Genomic DNA, 19,861 nt, shown 5'->3' on the forward strand with positions numbered 1-19,861 from the left:
TTAATCGGTCAGTTTGTATGACAGCTATATACTATTGTAATTCCATCTGAACAATTTTTTCGGAGCTTGTACCTTTGTCTTGGCTAATAGTTCATGCCAAAATTCGTGAAGATATCTGGTCAAATAAAAAAGATTACCATACAAGAACTGTATGTATATATTATGTAAGATCTACCCTTGATAAAATACTTACCATTTACATATTTTTTTCTATTACTTGCAGATTAAAATCTATTATTAGCAAAACCCAAAATGATCGAACCCGACTTGGATGATACACATCTCTGCATCAAATGCAGCTCTACAATTGTTGGACTGGACGCCTACATCGAGCACCGGAAAACGCAATGCACCAATCTCAATAGCACCGCTGCAAGTAGTAAGCGGGAACACACCGCTACACACACGGTGCACTCGGAAATAATAACCACGCCACGCGCACATCTTGATCATACCTACGACGCGTTCGCATTTGCCGAACCGGAGTCATACGCCAAAGAGTCGACACACGGTGGTAAAACTTCAAAGTCGTTGTCCGACGCTTACGAACTGCCATACGAGCTGGGCGCCGATGTGTTCTTCTCCTCACTGCAGCTGCAAAGCGTACAAGCTGCCGGGCCTTCAACAAGCGGAAAGCAAGGGCTGAGCGCACCGAGTCAACCGCTGAGCAGCCAGCAACAGCGACAACAGAAAACAGATCATACTGTACATATTGGTGCGGCAGATGAGCCGTGGATGTCAGATGCGCATGCGAGTGGCAGCAATACGGAGCAGCAACCAAAATCCTATGAAGTTTTTAAACCCCTCACATACGTGCACGAATCCCCTGAGGCTAGTGAAGAAGATGAGGAAGATGTTGATGTGGAAATGGATGAGGATGATGATGACTATGATCCGATAGCGGATGCGCATGCGAATGGTGGTAAGTGGAAATCACCAACAATGCGTCATTCACCAACAATGCGTCATTCACCACCAGTAGTGCCCGAAACGCATACCGGTGGCAAATGGCGGCCCGAATATAGACCCGAACTGAATGTTACACACGCACAACTCACACGACTCTCGCCGAACTGGGACGAGGCCGTTGAAGAGTTGGAAAACGTTGAAATGCACGAAGGACAGCATCCGCCTGCCGAACACACGAAAGGTAAATGGATACCTGGTACGAAGATGCAACGGCTCGAATACAAAGAGGAAATAGTCGAATTAGCCAAGTCGGCAAATCAAGCGTACTGGTGTAATATCTGTTGTCGACGTTTGAAGAGCAAAACAAATTATGAAAACCATCTGAAGACCGGTTATCACCGCAAACGTGCGGAGCCCGAGCGGCAGCTCGAAAAGGCGGCCTTGGGCAATATACAGCATATGGAATTGAGTAAAAGTTTATTGGCGGCCTTGGAGGAACCCAAACCATCTACTAGTAGTAGTGGTGCTGTAAAAAAGCGTAAACGTCGCGCCACCTACATTAAATGCCAACTCTGCAAGCATAGCATGTTGCGCCATCTAGTGGGCAAGCACTTAATATCGCACTATCACTACCGACGCATGCAACTGAATCCCACGAAATCCGTGCACATGATACTAGACAATATACACTCCGTGGTCTTGCAGTCACCGTTCCAGTGTCGCCCTTGCCGCTTTTATACCAACACCGAAGAGATGTTTCTGCACCATTGGAGCTCGCCCACACATTTGGACGCCACCGAGGGCCTCGGCAAGTTTTGGTGCAGCTATTGTCACTTCGAATGCGAAGACAACAATCAAATGCGACGTCATCTAATCAGCGCCGAACACAAGGAGGTCATATTGGCCATTAATCGTTCCGTGCCCATTTGCATTAGCAAAAAATTGGGCATCGACTGCAATCGTTGTCGTCAAAGTTTCCGTTATAACGCAGAGTTACGACAACATACCTTGCTCTGTCATCCCGACAAGGAATTGTGTGGCACTGCATCGGACGGCTATCAAAGTCGTTATAAGTGTGATTTATGCGCGGAAAGTTTTCGTTCGAAGATCGCGTTACAACGGCATGAGAAGAACAAGCACAGTATTAGTAAATATTTCTGTTCCATATGCAAATTGGAATTCAATACGCCTTGCAAGGCGCGCAGGCATCGCAAAACGTTAGAGCATCGGAATCGGGCCGCATCAGCAGAGAAGAATGCGGGTGTGCGACGTGTGGCCTCCACGAAGGATGTCAAGAGTTGTGATAAATGCAATTTCGTGTGAGTAACTTAAGTAATTTAACGGTGTTTTATTTCGAAATAAGCATTAATTTATATATCGTCTCACTTACAGCGCCTCATCGGAGGTTCAGGCCATGCTGCACGAGCTCTCACATCACAAGAGCGGTATTACCATGCGTAATACAGTTATCGCCAAAGCGAGTAGCACTATTAACACCAGTAAAAATAATAAACCCGCCGAGAAATTACAAATGTCTAAAGTAAACGAGCAACCCAAACTGAAGTGCAAAGATTGTGAAGAGCGCTTCGCCGACAAGGAGGCACTCAAAGCACATCGCGATGTCTCGCATCCGCTATTGTGCCACGTCTGTTTGAGCTGTGGACAAAGTTTTGCGCTCGCCCAAGCGCTTGGCCGTCATACGCGCAACTGTCAGCCGAAACCAAGCACTTCGAAGGACGCACAGGCCCAGCGGGGCACAAAAAGTGACTGGCGTTGCGACAAGTGCGATTTCAGGTTGGTTTTACTTTTTCAAATCTCATTATTTAAACGATTGATAAAACATCACTTCCTCCGCATCCACAGCGCACCTTACGAATCGGAGCTAATCTTTCATCGCCTCCACCACACTCTTGGCCCGATGGCCAAAAATCAAATTATCGCTTGTCCGATTTGCACGAAAGAGTTTCGTAAGCATTCGCTACGTTGTCATTTGCGACAACACACGAACGAGAAAATCTTCGCCTGTGAATTGTGTGCAATGAAATTTTCACGGCGTCACAATCTCAAGGATCACATGAAGATTGTACATAATGTGCCAGCGGCAGTGCCGAAAGATCCACAATTGTCGTCGGCAGGCGAAGAAACCACAAAAGTGAAGAAAAGAAAAGTTGATGGCGATAAATTTGCTTGTGGTATTTGCTCCAAGACATTTAGCTCAGAGTGAGTACATGCATTTTAAAATTTCTTTAAACTTGGTAACCTGGACCGTAAAAATATGATCTTTGATTCGTTTTTTACTTTTCGAAAACTTGGTACAATTTTTGCGGTTTAGACCTTGTTCCAAGCATTTACATTTTAGACCTAGTGCGAAGCATTTACGATGTGCTTAGCTTCGTGTTTCAAAGACCTTACCACAGATTCCGCATTTAATACTTAAGAAGTTCGAAAAAAGAGAAAAAAATTGATCGTCCGCGCTATAATGGTTCTCTTTGTTATTCTTCTTCCACTTAATTACTTATGGGTTAAGCAATTGAACATCCCATCAAAAACACAAGTGAGTCCTGATTTTTTTTTCTCCGTTTGAGAGGCGCCCTTTCACTTCCATTCCAACAGACATGTAATTATATTACATAATTTAATCACCGATGGGTCTCTCTTTTATAAACTTCGTGGAGATCATTCATATTATGCAAATATAAAGGTTCCAAAAACCTTATTTATAATATTTTTTTTTTTGATCACTTTAAAAGCCATTGGGATCCAGTTCCCATCGTTCTAAACCATATCTTAGGAACGGTTGTGATGTTAGATTTATAAAGTGTTGTAGTTTACAGAAAAGAGAATCCATAATAAGTCTAACAACATTGATTCAAAAAAGTCAACGTTTTCGGTTTTACTACTGGTTCCAAGTTAGATGATTTCAAGCAATAAATGCTAAGAGCCAAGGCTAGATCTAACTGCAACGCGCTCTCGTCGAAATGGTATGAAATTTTCAGCTTAATTAGTATGTTGACTTCTTTCTTTATAAGAATAAAAATTCTAATTTATATCTCGTTCACCACCAGACAGATTCGGATTGATCTTAATGCAATTTAAAGATTCAAAACTATCCACGTAGTTCTTTAGGACATTGTCCTCAATAGTGATTTTTAGATAATATTGCACCTCAGCTGTGTAGATCTGCTTCTCCAAAATCGGATCGTATAACAAGAAGTCATCGAGCTTTAAACCTGATTTGATAACAAACTCTTAATTTTAAGAACACTGTTGGTGTCGAAAATGGCTTTAAAGTCGCGATATTAATCTAGTCAAAAATTTTGTTTTTTTCGTTTGCTAAGAAGACTTTTAACGGTGGTGGCATCTCAAAGTTACAAACGTCGAAAAGATTGCTATGTGTAAGAAAATGTTTCGTATTTGTGAATATTTGTTTCTTGCCTGGACTGGACTTTCGCCAGTTCTCATTCACTCGATTATTTCTTGCTCTTTACTTGCAAAGGTAGGAGCATTGCCACCAGGTCCTTCTAACGCTTTGCACGGCCATTTAGATGAAGATATGCATACGTAGTAATGTAAGTAGAAAAACTTCTGATTCCTACAAAACAATTTCTGCACCTGTTTCTAACGAAACAAAATTATTTATTGGTCTTTACTTATAATAGCAAACCTTTTTCATCCGCTTTGTATGAAAGTAGAGGAAAATATTTGATCCCAGAGAAAAAACTTCTATTTCCATAGTTTTTACTCTAATATAACTAAATTACCTATTTCTCTTTGCTACTTGCTTTAATTAGTAGTGTCGTGAGGAACCTTCTAATTCCTTTTATATTACCTTTCGAAAATGCATCTGCATTGACTGGAACAAATGATAGTCAGTCGATAAGATCGGTGCTATAGGGCGGATGAGGCAAAATTTCCTAGCCGCTGTTTTCCAAATAGTTCTTAACCGGTCTTGCAAGATGAGGCCAAGCGTTGTCATGATAGAAAATGATTGCCTCGTGTCTAATCACGAACTCCGCGCGTTTTCGGCAATCGCTCGCTTTAGCTTGATAAGTTTAAGTCGGTAGCGTTCACCATTTGTGGTTTCATCTGGTTTTAGAAGCTCATAATAAATACAACACGCTTCTGAGCCCACCAAATACAGCGCATTACCTTGGCGTCATGGAAATTCGGCTTTGCTGTTGATTTGGCTGGTTTCACCTGACCAGTGTTCACATATGATTTTTCGCGTTCAGAGTTGTCTTAGTTAATCCATTTTTCATCACCAGTCACAATTCGTTGCTAAATCGACTTCTTTTTGTAGCGTTTAAGCAGCATTTCTGACGCACAAAATTGTCTTTCAACGTCTCTTCTCTTCAATGCATATGGCACACAATTTTACTTACTTTAGAATACAATACATTCGCCTGCTTTTAAACGTTTTGAAATCGCTAATTAAGTGATTCACAAAGTTTCAGTGAGCTCTTCTAGTTCCTCATCTTCAAACTGTTTTGGCCGTCCAGCAGTTTTTCGTCTTCTAAGACAAAATTATAACTTATGAATAGCGCAAAGCACTTCTGGCACATTGACTCAGCTAGAAAATCTTCAACATAATATTCCACCAACATACGTTGACTTTCGGCTGAGGCTTTCTTCATATTAAGGTAATGAAAAAGAACTTTCTGCAAAAATAATTGTTCAGACACAAAGCGCGACATATTTGAGTGAAATAAAATTATTGTTGCTTACGCTTCAAATGAATGACATAAGCTGGAAAAAATCGCAACAGAACAGTAGCTAATCAATTTACGCCATCTCTTGTCAAAACGCACAAATATAATTAGAGACCCAACACCATCTTTGAAACCCTTAAAAAAGTACTTAGTATTCAAATACGGTACATCCGACTTCATTCTTTATATCTAAAACTTTTTCTACCCTTTCCGGTTTCCAATCTAGAAAACTGAGCACAGAATAAAATGTGTAGTTTTTCTTTATGCTCAATTTAGTTTATTTCTCCCCCCAAACTTACCTAAAATAGGTGTCAATTTTAATTTAAAATTTGCCAATTCTACTACAACCATTCGCGGCGACAGCTGTATTTCCCTACGGTCGTTTATTTCTTCGTAATAATTATTTTCTATGAAACATGTCTGCAGTAACTAATAAACCGGCCAAGCGGACCCTCAAGTAAAATGACTAATATAAATATAGTAAAATAGTATACAAAGACTTATATTAAAATTTCGTACTTCTGTGTAATTGTGTGTTGACCAAAAATAGTTTTAGTAGAATATTACGACGGTACCGCCATTAAAAATAAAACAACAATATTACGATACAACAAAATGCCATGAACAGCAATGTCACCAATATTCGGCAACATAATATAATATGAACGCAAAAAAAAACAACAACTTTGTTTTGCTAAATTAAATGTCGACAAAATTAAGAAATAACAACACCGACCACAAATTGAAAATTCCTGGCCACAAAAAGAGGGTACGAAAAAAATTTCAATACGGCTACAAAGAAATGAAAATAACTAAGATGCCCAAATAACTCATTAATACAGAGTGGGTGGAAGGTGTGTAAAGGGGTGACTAGCAAACACATATGAATCTTTTTTGGTGACTTACACATAAGCTTTACGCCAAGTGCTGCTCGCTTGCATTTATTTGTGGCATACTTGTGAGAGCGGGTGTTAAACGCCTCAAAGTATGCATTGCATGCACAAATCACATACGCGGTTTTCGGCATAGAATGCAAAACGCCGCTAAGCAATGTAAACCTTGTGTATTATTATTATTATATTCTTTTCTTTCCCTTTGGCTTTGGTCGAAAATTCATTGGGAATTCGAATTGCACTGCAGGCCATGGAATTTGCACTAGTAACTGCGCTATATAGACACTCGCTCGTATTATAGTGTGCGGACAAAGGAAATACTATCATTTGCAGCACAAAAAGAAAAGATTGCATGGAATATTTCTTGTAAATTGCATAATTGTGGAAAGTCATGCATCGTGGTTGCGATAAATCCAGGTCTTTTTGAGTGTTCTTTCGTGAAATTAGAAAATGCATTCGAGAGTAAAGTATTTTTCGGTACACTTATGAACACGTTTACTCGTCGTTCTATGCTTAAATGTTAGCGAGAGCGACACAAAGTTATAGCTAGGAAAAATATGGCAGATGAGCTTGGCCGCTATGCAGCGGCTACTAAGCCATTAGAACCAGAATCGTCCTTTGCAGTGGGTTCATATACTATTAGAGAATCATTCCAGAAGAAGAAAAGGGCAAAGAGTGGTAAGTGTTGACAGCAAATACCTAGGTTGCGCTAAGCTAAACACTCTACTAGAAGGATACAACCTCAACAAGTTCAAACAAATAATAGAACTCACTAAAGACAAATTCTGGCTCCTCTCAATAAACGTCGGTCATCGCAGGTTTAAAATACACCTATATAATATGGGCATAGCCTCATCTGCAATGTGTCGATTCTGTGATATGGAGCTTGTAGAGTGTGTATCAATATATTGACGAAAAAATAAGGCTGAGAGATCTACGTAATCTACCAGTAATTTTGTAGTGCCGATTGTTGCATTTATGAGAGTGCTGGGGCTATGTGAGTAGATCACAAGTCGCCAAGCATACCTCAATAACTTTCTACTCTTCTATTCTGAGCATATTGAGATAATCTCTCAACCTCTGATAGGCTAACGAATTTTATGAGAAGTTCTGCCATATCAAAACTGCATTCTAATGTCTGGGTATATGTGGCGAGGGTGGACCACTGTGTAAAGAAGAAACACAAATACCGAAATATGCTTGTTGTTGTGGATTTGAGACATCATTATTTTGAATAAAACAATTTCAAAGATACAAAACGACTTTTGTTTTTAGTAGTAACTTCATCTTTCTCGATAAAAAATTCGTAATTATTCATAACCTCAAACTCTTCTTATAGATAAAATTTGATTTAATGCGTGAATATTTCGGCTTAGCTGATTATGGTTTTTTCTTTGATATAATTTCGTACTTCTAAGGAGAAAAAAGTTTAATCTTTCTCAAAAAAAATGCATAACCTCAAACTCTTCTTATAAATAAAGTTTGATTTTTCAATGATTTCAGCTTAGTCACTTGCATTATCTTTTTCAAATTATTTCATACTTTTAAATTCTAAAATATTCGAGGTTGAAAATTTACAAGCTCATGCACTTATTGATGCCACCTCGTCACATATGCAACAACGACAAAGTCGCGCCAAATTGCATAACACCGTGCTAGCATATTCCTCAACGCCTGAAGTGTTGCATAATTGCACAAGTCATTGTCACCAGTGCATATGTAATATAAATGGCTCCCGTACTGACCATTCTTGTGCCTGTACACAAGAATTCTATGTCGCTACGCTGCAAAACTAAATAAATAAATGCCGAAATTCTGCATTCCCGGTTGCCATTATGCGCTCTACTTACACCGCTATCTGCAGGCTTATGAGATATGTATCGGCTGCCCATTGGAGCTGACACTATTTGTGTCGTCCTTTCGCATATATATATACATACATATCCGATTTCATTGTCATCACCAGCGCCAACACAATCACTATCACCATCCATAACAGCGTCATTGTCGCTGGCCGTCAAGCGAAACGCTTGTTGGCGCTGGCTGTTGAAATGAAGTTTTGTTAAATTGAGTCTCAAGTGACGAACATCACACAAAAACACAAAAAAATAAAATCAAATATGTATAAAGAAATAGCAAGAAAAGTGGAAAATAAGAAATGAAAATGAAAAATTCTTACAACGAATTCCTAATGCGTGGCGCTGACAACTAAGCTGCTGGCTGCTAGCTGTTGACTGCTGGCTGGCGGCTGCTGCAGGATAACGCGGTGTGAGCGCGGCACTGTAGCGCATATGAATTGATCAGGATTGCGGCAGCACATCAATGTGTGCAATGTGCACTGTCTGAAGCATTTAAAGTGAATCGTAATTTGGTTGGTTGTGGCACTGGAGGCCATTAAAATGAATTGCACTGCACTTTGTGCCATCAACAGAGCGCTGGCGGACCAGCGCGTATTGCATGCAGCAGCGTGCTAGTGTTGGTGATGGTGGAGCGAAAGGGCGGCGGTTTGCTAGTGATGGTAGTGTTTGTGTGAGCGACATTAAATAAACTCCCGGACAGAGCACTGAATGATGCAATATAGAAATAACTAAAGCAAAATACGTTCAAAATAAAATAAGTGGCGAGCAAATGCAGAAACCGACAACAACGACAAAAGCACGAAGTTGTGAAAAATGAAAATGTGAATTTGAAAAAGGAAACAAGAAAAAAGACGTTAACTGCGGCTGCACTGAAGCTAAAATAACCTTCACAGATTCAAATTTTCGTACAAGCACTTGATTCCGATCGTTCAGTTTGTATGGCAGCTATATGCTATAGTGGTTCGCTCAAAACAATCCGTTTCTTCGGATGATAATCAGTGACGAATTTCATGAAGATATCTCTTCAAATAAAAAAGTTTTCCATACAAGGAATACATTGTGATCGGCCAGTTTGTATAGCAGCTATATGCTATAGTGGTCCGATCTAAATAATTTTTTCGGAGATGGTATTGTTGCCTCAGACAATAACCCATGCCAAATTTAATGAAGATATTAAGTTAAATGAAAAAAATTTCCATACAAGTACATGATTCCGATCGTTCAGTTTGTATGCCAGCTACATGATATAGTAGTCCGATATAGAAAAGTTTTTCAGATTTTGTAGTAATGCTGTGAAAAATAATTTGTGCCAAATTTCGTGACGATATCTTGTCAAATAAAAAAGTTTTCCATACAAGTACATGATTCCGATCGTTCAGTTTGTATGCCAGCTACATGATATAGTGGTCCGATATAGAAAAGTTTTTCAGATTGTGTAGTAATGCGGTGAAAAATAATCCGTGCCAAATTTCGTGACGATATCTTGTCAACAAAAAAAGTTTTCTATACAAGGACATGATTTTGATCGTTCAGTTTGTATGGCAGCTATATGCTATAATAGTCCGATATCGGCGGTTTCGATAAATAAACAACTACTTGAGGAGAAAAGGGCGTGTGCAAAATTTCGGATCAATATCTCAAAATCTGAGGGACTAGTTCCGTTTATATAAACAGACGTACAATGCTCAATGACTCTGCTCGTCATGCTGATCATTTATATATACTCGTACCATATATACATATACTTTATAGGGTCTCCGACGCTTTCTTCTGGCTGTTACAAACATCGTGGCAAACTTAATATAGCCTGTTCAGGGTATAAAAAGGAATAAAGTAGAAAAAAACACACAAAGAATTAAGGCAAGTAAAGAGTTTGAGAGCGGGCTGCGGCGACATGAAGAGCGCGCTGCGCGGAAAACAGCAGCCAACTTCACAACACATTTGCGCCATTTCAATAAAAGTGAATTGCTGCGCATTGAAATTGCAAAACACAGTCAGAGCGTGTAGCGGTGCGGTGCGGTGCGGCGCTAGCATGTCAGCGCGCGCGCTCGACTGATGAGGAAGTGTTTTGGTAGTGGGAAAGCTTTAAATTCTCAATGCTGCCTTAAGTGCAGTGGACCAATGCCGCAACGACTGCAAGACTACGTTGTGGCGCACTATAAAATCTAGCACTGCAAATGCACAGCGCGTCAGTGAGTGAGTGACGACCTCAAACTTAGAGACAGTCAGCCAACCAACGAACTAAATAGCCAGTCAACCAGCTAGCCAGCAGTCAGTGTGCTAAACAAGCGTCGACAACGACGACTTTTGTTATTGCCACACCATTGCTAGCAATCGTCCAGTACCATCAACTCACTAAGTAGGTTGTTTGCTGCATACCCAACCCAACCCAACCCAACCCAACCCAAGCCAATCCAATTCAACTCAACCCAAAATGGGTGCAGAAGAAATGTGACCACCGACCACTGACTGCTGACTACTACTGCTGCTGCTCTTGCTAGTTAGTTGGCTGCATTGCATACTTGCTGTCGTCGTTCGGTCGTTAGTCGTAAAAGAAAAGTATCTACATCAAAATACAGCGACAATAATTTTAAATGAGCACTAAAATAAATTTTACCAAATAATCACTATACGGGAAGTGTTCGTCGACTAGTAGTCGCAACTTCTGGAAAATCGTAATTCCTTTTTTGTAATTAATTTTTATACTATTTATTTTGCGTTCATATTTTTGTTGAAAATACCACTTGAAGGAAATGTTTCTAATGAAGTTGCAACATTAGCAAATTTATTGTTCCACCACAGCTGCAGTTTCGGAGATCTTTAGTACAGTCAAAAGTCTAGTGTTCTCTTTCTCTTGCTAGTCACTAATTTAGCGAAGAATTTTATTGTAAATACAATAGAAAAACGGTTAGAATAATGTCCTTTGTTTATAAAGATTTACTGGGATAGTCCGGAAATGGCAATCGGAGGTAGTAGAAAATATCTGATCGTGCATTTGATACCTTTTACGTACTATTTATAGGACTGATTTCTTTATCAAAGCATACATTCCTTCATAATAAATGTTGTGTGGTTAAACTTTTTAAAAAGAAAGAATTCTCATTCGACTTCACTGAGAAAGTCAAGTCGACAAGTCTGCTTTGTTTGGTTTTGGGTTCTGGGTTTGGTCAGTCTGGTTTGGGTCTATTCGGTTATAGAACTTTTGACTAAAATGGCGTAACCTTATATATCAGTTTATCATCTCGACACCTACTTAGTTGCACCGCTTTTGGTTGAATCCTTCAGACTAAGAGCTCTTGAGTTCCTTGAAAATATATTTTAGTGGAATGATAGAAGTCCAACAATGCTAAAGGCAAATAACACGGTACAATCTTCACCCTTTCCTGAACTGCAAGAAAAATTTAAGGAAATTTTATTGGAGTTTTTTAAGATTTTCCTGTCAACATTACCGCTATAGGTACTCTGAAATGTACGAGAAAGATCCGCTAAGTACTGACCCTACGAAAAAAAATTTAAAATTTGGGAAAATGCTGACTTTTTCTCAACATAGTCCTCTTTTAGCTCGATGCGCTTGACCTTACGATAATCTAACTTCTTTTCTGTCCGGCGTGTGACTATGTGGAGTTGGGAAACAAAAAAAGTTGCCTAATCTGGAAAATAGGGTAGCTGTGGTTGCAGTTCGTAGGTTTATTCGACCTGAAGACTTTAACCTGATTACTGTATTTACAACTTCTTAAGGGATAGAAGTTGAAGTAGGGACTGCACTTAGTTAACCAGGATTTGAACCCAAACTTTCTCGGTTACCCACTTTACATGGAGCATAGATCTATATGACGGTGGGAAAATTGTTAATATTCGATAATCGTTAATCGGACGACTTCGAACACATCCTATACCTATATCTGAAAAAGTGTGTCTAAAATAGTAATATCAAGAAATATTCCATGTTATGGAGATCATTTAATTGTGCTCATTTATTGATAATTTAGTCTAATTGGACGTCGCAACTGACTCTGAGAAGTAAACGACGATTGCACACGAATTTCATGGGGCCATAATAGCAAAGCCCTCGATGTATATTTAAATGTTCCCATGACTGTGCCACTTACGTAACCGGAATGAACCCATATTTTTATCCGACCAAGAACTGTCGCATTCACGAGGAAGTTGCTCATAAAATCCGTCAGCCGTTCAGTAGTACTTTCATAAGTTTCCAGAGCTGCAGGACCCAGCCCCTCGATTTAAAAGACAACGTAAAAAAGAAGAAAAGAGAAAACAGGAAATAATATTTATGCTATTATACGGGAGTTTTCCTGAATTTGTATACCGCGGTATTAAAAAAACCTAATCCCCCCGAAAGTTCTCAAAAAACTCGTACCTTCTTAGAAATGTCACGAAATAGCTTCAAAACACTTCACAAAAATAAATAACCAAAACTTCAGCAACAAAACATTTACCACTATATAGCTAATCCAAGGCATAATTTTTGTATGCAATGCGCGAATAACGGCATCTTCGGCTAGAAGAATGCATGAAGAAACTTTCCTAATTACAAAGGCAATAATCCGTGCTTAGTATGGCGCGCTGACAATGATGGAGCTGATGCTCAAAACGAATGAGTGCCAGCAGGCAAATTTTGCTGTCGGAAGGGTGTGTCCTTGTGTCGTTTGCAAGGATTGGCATTACAGCAGACGTGTCAAGACTGATAGTTTAAAGGTAAACACATGATACTTTGTGCGTTGCGTACCGAGAGCGCAAACCGGAAGCGCGTGATGTGTGTGAGCGAGTGTTTTGTATGTAATTACTCGCACCGTTGCAAAATTGTGCGAAAAGTGCAAGGATATGTTGCAAGATGGCAAGCACAAATAACGGTAGATGCGTCTTATTGGAATACGAAATTAACAGGCAACAGCAACAGCAAGAACAATAACATTTCGGTGAACAAACGTGAACTGCTGTGTGTCATAAATATTTATGCGAGTTTTGGGAACATCCAACACAATGTGCCGAAAAGAGGAAGGAAACAACTTGCTCGAGGAACTTGAGATCAAGAAGATGACAAAGAAGAAAATGGGAGAGAAGTTGCGGAAGAAACGGCGGTTAGAGCGTGTGTGTCTTTAGGAGATGCGAAACGCTAAAATAACTACACTGACAACATATTCTGACAAGACAATCACAATGCAACACCCACCGATCGACTGAACGAAGCAAACACATGCTTTAAGAAGTGTGCTTCTTAATTTCTATAACTACGCAACATGTTACATAAAGAAGAATAGTTTTATTCACCAAATTGTTGTCAGTAGCGTTAAATGCTGGAACGACCTTAACGACCACATACTAACTAAAGTCAAAATTTGGAATTTTTCAAACAGAATAACCACACTTGTTCCTGTGAATTGGGAATATGATTGGAGGATAAAGAAAATCTCACGTTGATGCGTTGATGCGAAAATCTGAGTAAGAACTATATATCTAAGAAACACTTGAAGAGCACCGAAGTTGTTAAGACCTCTAACATATAACAATTTTTTTTGCTCTATATCGAGTATAAAAACCAATTTTAATAGTATTATCCCGTCTGAAGCAATAACATTTTTCCATCCCTCTGGCAATTTGTGGATTACATGCCAAAAGAACTGCGCCAGGAATGAATCAAGCCAATTTTTGATACCCTATACTGATGTGTACCGTATTCCAGTGAGGACATTTTGCATCGACCGGAACAAATGGGAGTCATAAGGGGTAAGGTCTGGGTTATAAGGCGGTGAGGCAAAACTTTTAAGCTGCTGCTTTCCAAATGGTTTTTAACCGGTCTTGCAACATGAAGCCGAGCGATGCCTCGTCTCTAGTCGCAAATTCCGGGCGTTTTTCGGCAATCGTTCGCTTCAATTTAATGACTTGTTGTCGGTAGCGTTTCGCATTATTGATTTCACGCTATTTTAAAAGCTCATAATAGAGCATGCCGCTCTGATCTCACCAAATTCAGAGCATTATCTTGGCATTATGGAAATTCGGAAATACCTTGAATATTGAAACAGCGCTTCGTATAAACAAAACAAGACTACCAAATAAAGTTACCATTGTAACTGGACTGTCTTGATATACGAAGTTGACAGTCTTTGGCCATGTTTTTTTTTTTAATATTTTTTTTTTTAATTTCGGCATCGTCGCTTGATGTGGTTGGTATATATATAAACAATATATGTATATAGTCTTTAGACGTATATAAATCCGCTCTCCTCAATCCAACTATCGCATGCGTCATCGGACTGTCCAATATATCTTACAGAAGCCTGTTTTCTGAAGGACCTACGTTTCTGGCAACTTTTCGGCAGTCCGTACTAGCCAAGCTGGTCGAGTATAATTGAAAATGCAGAATGTGGAGGAGAGCAATACGGTGACTGAAATATCTGATGGAATCTTAAAACTACTAAAGAAAGCTAACGTGGTAACTAGATGATCTTAATTTGGTGTTTAATGAGAGTAGTGGAGTCCAAAGATAAATGATTAGGAAATCTCTAGAATTCATGCCGAGTTGAGAGTCTTTGGACGTGTACAAATCCATGTCCGTTCCATTCTCGTAGATCCAACTAACGCGTGGATCGACGCACGATCTAGAATATTTTTTTTCTGAAGTACCTGCATTCCTCGGATCTTTTCGGCAGTCCGTAGTGCCCAAACTGGACGGATACCATTGAATATATGGAATCTAGAAGTTTCTACTACAATCGTTTTAGCGGCGATTAAAATACTCGTAGACAGGCAGCGCCAAGTACTGAGAATCTAGTTTACGAAATGTATAAATACGATACCGAGACGAAATCGGTAGCTGGAGATGAGTCAGCGGTTGCGAAAAGGGCTGGCAGTTCAAATTAATTGACAGATGACAATGATCGTATGATATAGCTAAGAGTTCTCGACGGCGGGTTTTATCGGCTTTTTCTCTAGACCAAAAAATTTACAAATAACATACTTAATTTTCGTTCGAAGTAGCCTTCTAGTAGGGCGAATAAAACCCCCAGCCACGCCCATGAATCGGTATTTTTCAAGAATACATAAACTTATATAATTCTATAACCAGTTGAGTTATGGTAATCCCCTAAAAAATTTGCGAGAGCATCAAATTAGCCTGCGGTTCCGTACGAAATTTGTACTTCCTTATTTTACTTAGCAGTATTCGTCTTGTCACTAAATTTCCACCGCTATAACGCAAAGCACATCACCAACCCCTCCCGCTGACAGAAGTTTCCTTTGTCTCTGAATGCCTTCTAGGCGAAAGCCACTTGCTTGCCGCTGGGGTTGGTTGCTTTCGCTTGCGAAATGAATGACATGCTCAACTTGACAGCTGCAGCAAGAGAAAGATGCCACAGCAATAACAACGCGCACACCTGACGCAAGGCACACATACATACATACATGCATATGTGCTTACGCGGCAAAGCTACATAACGCTCGAGGTGCTAATGTTGCAGCTGTTCGTACATGCCAAGATTGTCGGGCATTAAGCGCGCACACACACACACATACATCCAACACCCATATAAGTAAATGCAGCAGCATTACAAAAGCGCACAAAAACAATGCAGCTTATTGCACTTGTGGTGGTGTGACGGTGTAGCGTTGGTGCAGGCAATCACCGGTCACAGTGCAAAAACTTGACATGGCACAACAGCAAAAGTTTACGCCTTCAAGTGTGAAACATTTCGTCAGCCATTACCGTTTGTTTGTCTGTCCGCGTCGCGCCGCGCCGCTCCTTTCGTTCTCATCGCTGCCGCCTTGAACGACTTGCTGCGGGAGTACGAGTATATCTGAAATATTAAGATCTTTCGCCAACTTTATTCCTGTTTATTCGCCATTCGATTGTATTGTGCTGCTTAATCTTCTATAGTCGTCGTCGTCTTCGCTTTCGCTGTTGTTGTCGTTGTCGTTGTCGTTCTCGTACTCATCGTCATTGTCGTTCGCCATATCCTATTGTTCTCTGCCGCGCTTTCTTTTGAGTCGTATCTGCGAAGTTTACCTTTTGTATGCTGTCGTTATTGTTGTTGTTATAGACATATTCTCACAACACGGAAGCGGAAGCAGCACTATATTGTGTGTAGATTCCAAGGTGTTGGTACGACTTAAGCGTAGCATTTCTGAATTTTCTTCGGCAAATATGTGGGAATTTCGGCATTTAACGCGTTGAGAATAAAGCTAAGAAAGCTTTTAGGTGTTTTCATCCAAAAATGTTTATCACAGTCGATTTGCTAAAGTAAATTTAAGATTCAGGAGAGCTACTTATATTATTACATTATCATTTATATGGAGCTGAAAGCCATGCAAAGGAAAATGTATCTTTTTTTTGCAGACTCAAGACAAAAATCTTACTATTAATCGGAAGTTACAACAGTATCAGCTCTCACTTGTAAACTGTAGGTTAGGTTCAATGACTGATCCTCAAGATGGGTATCGAATATGCAGTCCATTTGTAAAGCCATCAAAAACAGCTGTAAGCAAATCTTATAAGTCGGCATAGCGCCTTGAGACCAATACAAATCTGCTTTCTCGTTATATTTCTATTCTCACAAGCTCAGCGAAATGTATAAAAATGTGAGCTCCCAAGATCCGATGATCTGGCAAAGGCGGGACACTCAAGAAGGAAATATTGGCATGTTTCTACCAAACAGCTTATACAAGTGGCATCCGGTAAGATACTCAACCTTACCGCGTGGACACTGAGATAATAGAATAGTAAAATAACACGATGGTTTTTAGCAATATATAAAATGGATTCATTATGGCTACGTAGACACAACTGTCATGCGAATGCTAATGGAAGATATATTAAAGTGTAGTATACGCTTTCGTCCAACGGCGAAGGTTCTTCTTGCATAAAGCTAACATGAAATTTGCGCTCTCCTTCCACTTCATTATAAAAGAAGACCAAGTCAATGTCTATTTCGCCGTGAAAATTATGACTGCTCTGTGCCCGATGAGGTATTATATAAATGTATGTATAGCTTTTCCTGGCTACCAACAAAAGTGAAAATTTCTGCTCTGACCACACAGGCGCTAAAATTTTATAAAAAATATAATCGAACGTATGTTCTTAGAAACAAATGCCATATTTTTGTATTTTCGAAGCTTTTGTTAGGTCCAAACCAAATACTTCGATTCTTCTAGCCTGAACTTGATGCTGATTTTCTAAACGACAGATATCTTAGGCAAACTTAGAGTTTGGGCGATAATTCGCTTCGAAAATACAATAGATAGATAATTGAATCTTTTAATTCGTTACTCTTTCTCTACACTTTTGTACATATTAAATATTGTACTTCACGAATCCTAAATCGTCTAATACTGGCTACACTCCATATAATACACAATGTTGAAACTAAGACACCTATGATTATTTCTTAGTCAGTCGATATAAAAATATCAAAAATAATATTTAAAAATCAAGTAAATGTTTCTTTTCCAAAAATTAATTTAAGGAACTTATAAATATCCGAACAATGGCGCCATCTAGCGAGGCGTTTGTAAACTAAGTAGAGACTTGATGTCTTACGCACAAGGCAGAGAATGTTAATGAATATTCATTTATTCATATATTGAATATTCATTAACATTCTCTGTTAGTACTCAAAAAGATTTCATTTAACATATGTTTCTTCTCTATTCATTAACGTTCTCTGATATAAATTTGTTTGAAATCAATTTCAAAGAAACAAGCATACATTCAGACATAACAGGAAATTAAAATTTTTCCTATAAATGTTATCGAATTTTTCAAAACTTTTTGATCATACAAACTTTAAATAAACAAAGCCATGGAGCTTTATGGTTTAAAAAATGTATTTGACTACATGTAGATTTCATAAAAATTCACGCCAGATTAGTAAATTCTGCAGTTAGATAAAGATTTAAACGCTAGCAAAAAGCTTCTTGAAGTGGCAAAGGTCTATTCCAGGGGGTGCGCTATGATCTAATTGAAACCAAAGAACCATGCTCACAAGGAAACCAGCTCGCCGAAAACTTTAGCATACACATAACTGATCAAATTTGACCCGGACTAATCCATTTAAACTGCACGCAATCCGAATCCATATGCGAATTAGTGTATGTGTGGCTGCTGTTTGTTTGTCTGGCGATTTTTACCATGCAAAAATGACAATTTTCACCATAAACAACGAGTTCGCTTCAGATTTTATGTTTCCAATGGAAACACGGCTACGTAAAAATGTTGCAGAGGTGTTTTGGGAAATCTACTTTACTAGAAACACAAGTATTTTAGAGACGCAAAGCATTCAGTGAAGGCCGCAAAGTCATCGAAAACTTGTCTCATCCGAAGCGTCCAACCACATCTGTTAATGTTAGGTTAGGTTGGAGGTCGATCCTAAGAAGGATCACACTTGGATAGCTTAAACGCCGGTCCGTTGTGGTACCCAAAACTCCAATGATCTCTCTCATTAAAGTTAATAACATGGAAAAAGTGAAAAACAGTGCTTGAAAATCGTGGTGCTGGTATCACGGAAATAGCAAGGGAACTCAAAATCGCTTATGGATCGACCCAACACATTTAGGTTAATGTTTTGGGTATGAAGTGTATTAACACAATCGCACCATTGATGATATTTAGACGTGGATTTATGAATATGACGTCGAGACTGTCCAACAATCTAGTGAAGGGCACTCCAAACGTGAGTCGAAACCAAAACAAAAAACAAAATTGTGCTGAAGGCACTGACGACCATGCTGGTATTGGTTCAGGAATCTATTTGGAAGGCGATAATAATAATGTGAATACGGTCACAATTTGATAAGCTGCATATTTAAGCACAAAAAAAATTATGTATTAGAAATGTTATCCCACTTGGAAATATGAATGACGGCGATCTGTGGCAGTTTCCACGAACTACAATATTTTCCACTCCTAGCATATTTCAATTCGCGTGAGCACCAACTAATCAGTACCGCCCGCACTTGACGCTTGCTTATTCGTTTTCCACTACTTCTCTCAGCTACCCCGCAAGCCATCACTTAATCTCTTGCTGTCAAAGTTATTTAGAGAAATTTCAAACGAGTATTGTGTATAAATATTCCAAATGCTCGTTTCCGTCTGCTCCTCATTTGACATTTTCAACGTCAAGCGAAAATGAACACCGACAAACAAAACAAAAAAAAAAAAAAAAAAAACTCAACTACTTTGCACTAGTAATGCGCAACATTAACAAAGTTTCAATCTTTAATCTAAATTTGTGTTTACGGCAAACGACAACTAACCAACCAACCAACCAACAAACAAAAATAGCAGCAATACTGCCCCTGCCACCCCACATGCCCTGCAGTATATTTGCCAGCGTGGCGACTATAACAGCAGGCAACAATTTCATGCAGGATAACGTTACACCGACATTGTCATGCATTTCTAATGATAACGCTGCTGCCGCCTCGAAGCACAACAATCGGATGCAGTCAGTAACGACACCAACACCAGCACCAACAACAA

The 19,861-nt window shown here is 39.3% G+C and overlaps 1 protein-coding gene across 2 annotated transcripts in view; it reads left to right on the forward strand.

Moving 5' to 3' along the window:
- The first annotated feature begins 229 nt into the window (after positions 1-229).
- step (cytohesin steppke) overlaps positions 230-19,861 on the forward strand; it is a 112,834-nt gene continuing 93,202 nt past the window's right edge. For both annotated transcript variants that reach the window (XR_004978065.2, XR_004978066.2), the window contains exons 1-3: positions 230-2,228; positions 2,302-2,703; positions 2,773-3,129. The gene's annotated coding sequence lies outside the window, so the exon portion shown is untranslated. The remainder of the gene's footprint in view (positions 2,229-2,301; positions 2,704-2,772; positions 3,130-19,861) is intronic.

Source organism: Bactrocera oleae, chromosome 3 (assembly GCF_042242935.1).
Source record: "Bactrocera oleae isolate idBacOlea1 chromosome 3, idBacOlea1, whole genome shotgun sequence".
Lineage (NCBI taxonomy): Eukaryota > Metazoa > Arthropoda > Insecta > Diptera > Tephritidae > Bactrocera > Bactrocera oleae.